This window comes from Vombatus ursinus, unplaced genomic scaffold (genome assembly GCF_900497805.2).
Source record: "Vombatus ursinus unplaced genomic scaffold, bare-nosed wombat genome assembly UNPS02009835.1, whole genome shotgun sequence".
NCBI classification, from domain to species: domain Eukaryota; kingdom Metazoa; phylum Chordata; class Mammalia; order Diprotodontia; family Vombatidae; genus Vombatus; species Vombatus ursinus.
Window position 1 is genome coordinate 12,575,802 of NW_020949613.1, and position 10,917 is coordinate 12,586,718.

Consider the following 10,917-nt stretch of genomic DNA (forward strand, 5'->3'; position numbering starts at 1 on the left):
CCTATTTCATAGGCGCTCCTTGAGGCATGTTGGTGGTGCCATCTTCTTAAACAAAAACACCAGAAATATATAGCAGGACACCAGCCCATCATTACTAGGTCATTTCATATCTAAGTTTTAAAAAAAAAAATAAAAAGCTCTTATTAGTCTAACACTTAAAATCCAACATACACTTACAGTGTTACTTTCCATGTCCTAATGAGTGGTGCTATTTTTGCAGTTTACAAGGTATTAAAGCACTAATAACTGAGAGAGAAAAGGCAAAAAATAGAGAAGAACATACTATGTTTTGGAAAATATAGGAAGGGCATGTAATACAAGAATGCGCTTTTTAAAAATATTGAGCTGCATGATCATTTAATTATGACCTTCATGATTACAAATGTATGATTTGGAATTCCAATGCTACACGTGAATAAACTTGTCATCAAGGAGTAACACTATATTGCTTATTTTAACCCTTCAGACCTGGCACAGTTTTACATTTTAACATGGATTCCACCTCATTGTTACTCAGTCTGGGAATTCTATCCTACTAAGATGATTGAACAAATGACTTCCTGGACCCATCAGTAGATAACTCAAGTTCTGAGTCACTTTAATGGAATAATTATGTATGTAACTCTGAACCCATGCAACAAAATCCACTAGAAAAAAAAATGTTAGTTTTGGGGACTTTAGAATGCAGAAAGGCATAAGTATTCTAGATTTGGATTAAGGAAAGTTTGAGGTAAAATCATGCTTCCTATGATGTTTACAAGCTATGTGAACATGAGCAAGTCTCTTAACCTCTCTGACCCTTAATTTTCTTATCTTTAAAACAGCAAAAATAATACCTGTAATAACACTGATACAGGCCTGTTTATAAGGGTCAAACTAGATAATATATGAAACATTCTTTACAAATTAAAAAAAAAGCTATAAATATATTATCATTATCATAACATATTTGTTTTATCATCATAATTACTTTATTCAAATAGCTACTATCATCTGTTCCAATATATCCTTGCCTGTTCCATCACACCTTTAAATTATGCTGTTTAAATCCACTAAAACCTCAATGTGATTCTCCCACAAACCGCTTTCTAACCATGTTGCCCCCATTCTCCTCTTGTGCAACTGATATTATGCATCACTGAAATATAATCTTATTAGACAGAGCCCATTTGTTCAGTCATCAAAATCTTTACATAACTTTTTCCATACTTTCTCAAGCCTCCCATAGCACCTTTCCCTTAACCTGCTCTGCTGAGGACCTTGCCTCCTGCTCCAACAACAACAACAACAACAACAACACAAAAATTGAGGACATTTGTCTTCCATCCCCTCTTTATCTCCTGTCACTCAGGTGTTTCCTCCACTATCTCACTTTCCTCCTTATTTTCATGTCTTACTTGAAGAAGTGACCCTGCTCCTTGCCAAGCATGAGCTAGTAAACTTGGTTTGACAAATCTGGCCCCAGCGAAGCTTGCAATTTATGTATGCTATGGCTTAACCAACTTAGATAGGTATTAATCTCCCTCCCCACCCCTACATCTGCTTGCTAATTATGACAGAAATATTTCATGACTCTTTACCACACATTCCTTTCTCCTTATTAGGAAATTCAAACACTACCTTAATCCCAGAGGCCCTAACTAATACTTTGCCTTGCTCTGATGATGATGGGGCAGACTTTTGTTAGTGCTATTTCATTTCTTTATATAAAACCTCAATGTAAATTTAAGTCTGAGTAATTCTGTTTCTTTAGCAAGGATACGCATCCCACTATATGTCCAAGCCATTGCCTAAATGCTGTCCATTTTATTGTGGGGCAATGGGGCCTGCACAGCTATTCTACTTCGGTTGATATTTATTCTGATCTCTTTGTGAGTAGCAATAAAGTTTTATTAAACAATATCTGTGTGTAGCATTGTTGCTCTTCATCCAAATTGCCCCCTTCCCCTTTATCATTCACACAGGCAAAATCCTCTACATGCACAAGAGACCTTACTTCATCCTATCTTATCTAGTAGATTTACATTTATATCATCCCCACTCTTTCATTCATCTTCAATCTATTTATGTATTTGTTCTGTCTCTCCACCTACAAACATGCTAATGTCTCCCTTACACTTAAAAAAAAATCTCATTTGATCTGATCATCCCTGCTAGCTATCATCCTACATCTCTCCTCTCCTTAAATGTCTTGAAAAAGTCACCTACATTTTTTGCTTCCACTTCCTTTTCTCTTACTGATTTGAAACCATCTACAATTTGACTTGTAAAATCAATCAATAGAAATTACTATCTTTTAAATTACCAGTTATCTCTTAACAAGTCTAATGACATTTTTCTCAATCCTTATCCTTCTAAAAATTTCTGAAGTTTTTGACACTTATGATAACTTTTTTCTCCTGCATACCATTTCCTCTCTAGGTTTTTGCAATACTACCTTTTTTGTGACTTCTTTTACAGATTTGATAGCTCCTATTTAGTTTACGCTAAAATTTTTTCTAGGACAACCACACTAACTGTGAATATTCCCCAAACATCTGCCCTGGACCTCATTACCTTTTCCCACCATACTTTGAAGTTTGTGACCTTATCAAGTCCTATGGGCACATTTATCATCTCTAAGTACATGATCCTAAAATATTTATATCTAAATTGAGGGGATGTCCATCAATTGGGGAATGGCTTGAACAAGCCGTGGTATATGAATGTAATGGAATACTATTGTGTGATAAGAAATGATGAACAGACACATTTCAGAAAAATCTGGAAACACATATACAAACTGATGCAAAGGGAAATGAGAAGAATCAGGAAAACACTGTACACAGCATCAGCAACATAGTGTGAAGAGCAACTATGAATGACTCAGCTATTCTCAGCAACTCAATGATCCAAGACAAGTACAAAGGATTTACAAAAGAAAATGTTATCCATATCCAAATAAAAAACTGGTGAACTCTGAATGCAGATCAAAGCATATTTTTTCACTTACTTTATTCATTCTCTTGTTTTATTTTCTTTTTTATCTGTTTCTTCTTCCACAACTGTGATGAATATGGAAATGTTTTACATGATAGCATATGCATAAACTATATCAAACTGCCTACCATTTTCAGAAGAGGGGAGGGGAGGAAGGGAGAAAAAGTTGGAACTACAAATTTTGTAAAAATGAATGCTAAGCTTTTCTTTTTTGCGGCGGCCTGCGACATGTCATTCCGACGAAGGAAGACATGGAAGCTCCACAGGCAAGTCAGTCATGGCCACCAGTGCATCCGCAAGCACCGGAAGCACCTTGGAAGCCACGGCAATGAAGGATGGCTGCACCATCACTGAATCAACTTCGACAAATATCATCCAGGATACTTTGGGAAAGTGGGTATGAGGCATTACCACTTGAAGAAGAACTAAAGTTACTGCCCAACTGTCAACCTTGATAAGCTGTGTACACTGGTCAGTGAGCAGACCAGGATTAATGCTGCTAAAAACAAGGAGGGGCTTGCCCTTATCATTGATGTTGTGGGGTCAAAGATCTAGGAAAAGGGAAACTCCCCAAGCATCCAGTCATCGTGAAGGCAAAGTTCTTCAGCAGAAGAGCAGAGGAAAAAATCCAGGTGTTGGTGGAGCCTGTGTCCTTATGGCATAAAAATCCAATGTTATCAAATAAAACAAATGTCTTTATTAAACACGCTGTGTTTTGCTACAAAAAAAATGCTAAAAAATTTTCTTGAAATGTAATTGTGGGAAAAATACTATTTAAAGCAAAAACTAAAAATAACTACAAAAATAAAATCTATATATCCAGTCCTACCATTTTCATGAACTTAATTTTCACATAACCAACTTCCTTCTTGGATTACTGGACCTCTTGTAGGCATCTAAAAATTAATATGTCTAAAACAGAACTCATTATCTTTTCCTCTAAAATGCCTCTTCTCCTTAACTCTTGTTGCTTTTTTAAAAATTAATTAATTAATTTATTTTTAGTTTTCAACATTTGCATTTTTAAGATTTTGAGTTCTAAAATTTCCCTCCCTTCCCCCCTACCCAAAATGGCATACCATCTGATATAAGATATACATGTATGGTCATATTAAAATATTACCACATTAGTAATGTTGTGAAAGAAAAAATTAGAACAAAAGGGAAAACCATGAAAAAGAAAAGAACAAAAAAAAATAACAACAAAAAAAGAGAAAATATTATGCTTTGATCTGCATTCAGACTTTGTTTCCATTATGAGTTTTGGAATAGTCTTAGATTGTTGCATTTCTGGAAGAGCTACATGTAACAAAGTCAGTCATTGAACTATGTTGCTCTCATTGTGTACAGTGTTCTATTGGTTCTACACACTTCACTAAATATGAGTTTATGCAAGTCTTTCCAGGTTTTTCTGAAGTCCACCTACTTACTATTTTTTTAAATCAATTCATTTCTTTTTAGTTTTCAACATTCACTTCCATAAGATGTTGAGTTCCAAATGTTCTCCCCCTCCTTTTCCTTCCCACTCCCCAAAACAGCAAGCAATCTGATATAGGCCCTATGTATATATTCATATTAAACATATTCACATTAGTTATGTTGTAAAGAAGAATTAGAACCAATGGGAGGAACAATGAGAAAGAAGACACAAAAAAAGATAGCATTTTCCAACATGAGTCTTTTGGAGTTGTCTTAGATCCTTACACTACTAATAAGAGGTAAGTGTATTAAAGTTAGTCATCACACAATGTGGCTGTTACTGTGTACAACATGCTCCTGGTTCTGTTCACTTCATTCAGAATCAGTTCATATAAGTCTTTCCAGGTTTTTCTGAAGTCAGCCTGCTCATTATTTCTTATAGCACAATAGCATTCCATTACATTCATATAATATAATTTGTTCAGCCATTCCCCAATTGATGGGCATCCTCTCAATTTCCAATTCTTTGTCACCACAAAAAGAGCTACTATGAATATTTTTATACATGTGGCTCCTTTTGCCATTTGTATTATCTCTTTGGGATACAACCTTAAAAGGGCTATTGCTAGGCCAAAGAGTATGCACAGTTTTATAGCCCTTTGGGCATAGTACCAAATTTCTTTTCAGAATAGTTGGATCATTTCACAAGTCCACCAACAATGCATTAGTGTTCCAATTTTCCCATATCTTCTCCAACATTTATCATTTTCCTATTTTTTCATGTTGGCCAAACTGATAGGTGTGATGTGGTACCTCAGAGGTGTTTTTATTTGCATTTCTTTAATCAATAGTGATTTAGAGCATTTTTTCATATGACTATCGATGGTTTTAATTTCTTCATTTGAGAACTGCCAGTTCATAGCCTTTGACTATTTATCAATTGGTGAATGACTTGTATTCTTATAAATTTGACTTAATTCTCCATGTATTTTAGAAATGAGGTCCTTATCAAAGAGACTGGTTGTAAATTTTTTTCCCAATTTTCCACTTTCCTTATAATCTTTGTTGCATTGGCTTTGTTTGTGCAAAAACTTTTCAATTTAATGTAATCAAAGTTATCCATTTTGCTTTTCATAATGTTCTCTATCTCCTGTTTGGTTATGAATTCTTATGTTCTCCATATATCTGATAGGTAAACTATTCCTTGCTTCCCCAGTTTGCTTACAGTATCAGCCTTAAATCAAAATCATGAACCTATCTTGACTTTATTTTGCTATATGGTGTGAGATTTTGATCTATGCCTAGTTTCTGCCATACTCTTTTCCAGTTTTCCCAGCAGTTTTTGTCAAAGAGTGAGTTCTTATGCCAGAAGCCTGGGTTTATCAAATAGTAGATTACTATAGTCATTGACTCCTGTGTCTTGCATACTTAACCTATTCCACTGATCCACCACTCTATTTCTTAGCCAGTACTCAGAAGCCCTGGGTCCTTAGGTGTCTGCCGCTGCAGGCTGTAGGTGTCTGGCAGCTTGCCTGGTGCTGAGCTGGGTTCCTAGTGGTAGTATCTGGCATGTGCTGAGGCCAAGTTAGGTTTTTCTGCATTTCCATGAGGCTGCACTGAAGCACTTGGAAGTCCACTGCTGGAGTATGCCTGCCCATCTGGGGCTGTACTGAAGGACATGGTTGTCTGCCTGCTGGAGTATGCCTACCTTCCCAGGGTTTTGCTGAGCCTGCTGGAGGACATCTGACTATGGGACAGTGTGGGTGCACATAGTGGTTCTCCAAGCTGGAGTCTGCTGGTTCCCCTGAATGTGGTAAGGCATGTGGAGGGGTCCTGGTGTTGGCATTTGTCTGCTTTCCTGCTCTGGGGCTCAGGATCTCCCACTTGTTTGTTGAGATGGAGACTGCCACCAAATTGCTGGGATGCTTCTTATCCTGGACTGTGTTCCCCTTTTATGAGTGATGCAGTTCTTGTGTGTTGATCCTTTAAGTCTCCTGTATCAAAAGACTGGTCCACCCCACATTTCCACTTGCCCCACTATTCCAGGATCTGTTCTGGTGTGCTATTTTTGTTTGTTCAGGGATGCGAATGGGAGAGGGACAGCAATCTATTGGGATTCCTACTCCTCTGTTACTATTGAAGGGTCATCCATCTTCCCAGTTACCCAGGCTTATAACCTTGATACCATCCTCAACTCTTTATTTTCACTCATCTTACATGTCTGGTCTCATCTGAAGTATTATCATTTCTGTCTTCACAAAAATCTCTTATATACATCTCTTCTCATAAAGCTGTCATGCTGGTTGTGGCCCTCAGCTCCTCAGGCCTGGAATCTTCTGGTTGCAATACCATTTTGGTTCCCTCCCTCATATTTTCCATACCCCAGTCCATCCTCCACCGAGCTACCAAAGTGCTGAACTGATCATGCCACACCCTATCTATCCTCAATAAAATCCAGTGATTCTAGGATGAAATATAAAATTTTCTGTTTGTCTTTTAAAGCCCATTCTAACTTGACCCTTTCTACCTTTCCAGTCTTCTGTGTAATTTATGTTTCAGTGACTCCTTCTTGCTGTTTCTTGTATATGACCTCATAATCTTCTATCTCTCTGCCTTTTTCATGATATCTCCCATGCCTAGAATACTCTCTCTTCTCTTCTGCCTCCTACCTTCCTTCAAGACTCAGTTCAAATCTTACTTTCTGCAGGAGCTCTTCCCCAATTCTCTTTCCCACTCTTAAAGCCTTGCCATTCACTATGTTTGTGAGTGTGGTGTCAGGGAGGATTTTACAGATAGTTCTGGGCCTGGAGTCAAGATCTGATTTAAATCCAGTCTCAAATACTTCCTAGCTGTGACTCTGAGCAAGTGACTTAACCTATGCCTGCCTCAGTTTCCCTATCTATAAAATAGGGACAATAATAGCACCTAGCACCCAGGGTTGTGTGAGGATCAAATGAGATAATAATTATAAAGTGCTTAGCACATTGTCTGGCAAATAGTAAACACTATGTAAATGTTAGCTATTATTATGTTGAGGAGCTAGATGGCACAGTGGATAGAATGCTAGAGTCAGGAAGACTCCTCTTCCTGAGTTCACATTCCACCTCAGACACTTACTTGCTGTGTGATCCTGGGCAAATCACTTAACCTTGTTTGCCTCAGTTACCTCATCTGTAAAATGAGTTGGGGAAGGAAATGGCAAACCACTTCAGTATCTTTGCAAAGAAAACCCCCATTGGAGTCATGAAATGTCAGACATGATAGAAAAACAATTAAACAATAACATTGTTACATTGTTGTATTTCCCATTAGAATGTGAGCTCCTTGAGAGCTGGAACTACATTTTTGTCTTTCTTCCTTTTACCATCACGTAGCATCGTGCTTTGTACATAGTATATTCTTAATAAAAGAATATTATTTTTATTGTTGTATATTCTTTCTACCACTTGTGTTAAGTAGTCCTCTGGCATTATAAAATCCACAAATTTGATAAATATCTCATCTCTGCTTTCATCCATGTTATCTACTGCAAATGAAGAGGATCAAGGATAGAATCCTGTGACCTACAGCTACAGATCAACCTCCCATTTGGCCTTTCTTCATTAACCAACACATGTTCCCTTCAAGTCCAGAACTTTAGTCATTATGATGAAATGATACTTCTTACCCTATGCTTTTCTGTTTTTTTTCAATAATCAAGATTCTTGGTTCAAAGCCCAGCATTGTTATATCTTAGGATACAATCCTGAAAGTCAAACCTCATTTTTGGTAAAAATTAGAAGGATGTTTAAAAAGAATTTGTCGGTATCTCTACAAAGCTATCCATCTTGGAAATTAAAAAAAAAAAAGAAAGAAAAAGGATGGACAGATATGGGGACCATTCCATTGAATCAGGGGGGAAAGGGAATGACATTTTCTGGAGACACTTGAAATAGGTAATTTTTCATTTTGAAAAAAAAATTCAAATGTAACCAACCTTGTACCTAAGTCCTCATTTTATTCTATTTTATATCTATCTATCTATCAGGAATTTATTCCATTGACTCTTACCAAGCTAAAAAGAAAATTACCCCTGCTTCATCCTATTATTTATCAAATCAGCTGCTGCCCCAAATCTTTGGGGATGTTTTGGCAGCTGTCATACTTTGGCCTTGTTCTTAGTGTATTTGAAGAACTGTACCCCTTTAACTAACCACATACTTTTAATCTAAAAAGAGTTTTTTAGGCACACAAACCATAAAGGAAAGTTTAGCTAAGTCACAGATATTTTAGCTTAACAAAAATGACTCACATAATGAAAATAGAATTATTAATGATTCTAATATACATATTTATTCCTTTAAAGAATATAAACATTAGTACTTTCTTCAACCCACTGACCATGAGAGGACAGGGACTTCTCAAATCCTGATAAATATGAAAAGAGAGAAATAAAGATTACAGAACCATTTCTATTATGTGCTTCATCTTCAAGTTAGAGCCGATCCAAGAAACAAACATGGGTTGGAAGAATGGTGTCTCAAAGAACTCTTGATCTATCATAAGGAAAAGGAAGATTCCCAGCAGCTATTCAAGGGCTGCCAAAAGACACAGCCAAAAGACTTGAAAAGGAAAGTAAGAGTCATGATGATCCTATTTCATTAGCAGCTGGCCAAAAAGAATAAAAAAAACAAAACTAGTACTTCAGTACTCCCTATGGTCATACAAATGAAATTAGCCCTGGGTAATGCCCAGAGGATATTCTTTAATATTAAATTAGCAAGGGAGATAAATATGTAAATATGGTCAAGAATCAAATTCCAGAAACCTTATGTATTAATTCTGGGCAAACTAAACTGTAATTTCAATGGCATTTTCTTCTCAGCACCCCATCCAATAATGAGGCAATGCCTTGTACTTTCTGCCAACAAAGAATCAATTTAGAATGAGAGGGGACTAATGCCTATTAAGAGAATAGAAAGTACTCCTTAATGCGTACCACACAAATCCACTTCTGGATCCAAAATATCCTACATCATGTTATGATTGAAAGTTGTTTCCCTTAGTCCTAAGACCCATTAGAGAAAATTCATATAATGACAGCCATACTTCCAGTACTCTCTTCCCTTTCAAAGAGCTATCAGATACAATGCCAAATATGAACCATGATGTTACTAAGGAGAATGAGGTGCATGAGGAATACTGTAACAATACCGTGTGTGATTGAACTGAGGCAGGCAGATTGAGGTATTTCAATATTACAATAAAAATAATACTGACTTTGTAAACTACTTCAGAATATGGATTTTTTTTCTTTTTGTATTTATAACCCCATTACTTAATATATTGTCTGGCAACATGTAACTAATGCTAAATAAATGCTTCTTTATAGATTTGTTAATTAATTTGCCTACATTCATACAATTGATTACTTATAACCAGTGTTACCCTAGATTTACTATATATCCCCTGGACTCAGTTTTCTTCTCTGTAAAATGATCTAGTTGGACCACTTTTTATTCCCTTCTACTTGTAAGTCTATAATTTTATGAAACACCTAATGTTAGATCATATCTATGCAATCCATGTCTGGTCAAAGCAAATGACACAAGCAAGTCCATTGATGTGGCTAACTCCCATAACCCTTTTCTGTTTGTTATTGTACTAGTTTAGTTTCCATGAATAGAATAGAGCAAGAGAAACCTTTTGTAAAATTAATGCACAAGTATTTAAGTGTTATGGAGGCAAAAAGAAAACAGTAATTGTTACCAAGCTATTTTAAGTTCATAAAAATACAAGTTAATTTAATAAAACAACCAACCCTTATCAGGCTTTTGTCATATTCCAGGTAAAGAGGATCTGTATTATATTGAAGGAATTATAAACAATTTCCAAAGAAACAACTTTTGGTCATTCCCATCTCCTTTCCAGATATAACCAGTTTCTTCCCTCGGGGTATTTAAAATCTCTTTCAAATTTTGCAGGGAAACAAAAAAAAAATAAATAAAAAGCACACATAAATTACCCCACCAATTTCTATTATGTGCTTCATCTTCAAGTTAGATAATAGTTTCTGGATACCTGTAAATAAATTGTTTTGTACTTTAAACCTTTACATTGTCAAATAATCAAGACTTTCCTAATCTTCCCTCCTCTCTATCATCCCCCTACTCTCTTGTCACCTTCCCCTCCTGTTTTCCTGTAGGGTAAGACAGATTTCCATACCCAATTGAGTGTATATGTTATTCCCTCCTTAAGTCAAATCCTATAAGAATAAGATTCACTCATTCCCTCTCACCTTCCCCCATTTACCCTCCACTGTAAGAGCCTTTTCTTTTCTGTATGTTTTTTGTGAGATAATTTACCCCATTCTACCTTTCCCTTTCTCCTTCTCTTAGTACAATCCTCTCTCACCCCTTAATTTTATTCTCCAGATATGACCCTTTCATCTTCAACTCACCCTGTGCCCTCTATCTATCTATCTATCTATATCTATCTATCTATCTATCTATCTATCTATCTATCTATCTATCTATCTAT

The 10,917-nt window shown here is 36.2% G+C and overlaps 1 protein-coding gene and 1 pseudogene across 1 annotated transcript in view; one reads left to right on the top strand and one right to left on the bottom strand.

Annotated features, from left to right (window-relative positions):
- The window catches only part of EYS (eyes shut homolog), a 294,766-nt gene that overhangs the window by 235,320 nt on the left and 48,529 nt on the right, over positions 1-10,917 (bottom strand). The window lies entirely within an intron of this gene.
- LOC114036442 lies at positions 3,208-3,643 on the top strand (annotated as a pseudogene).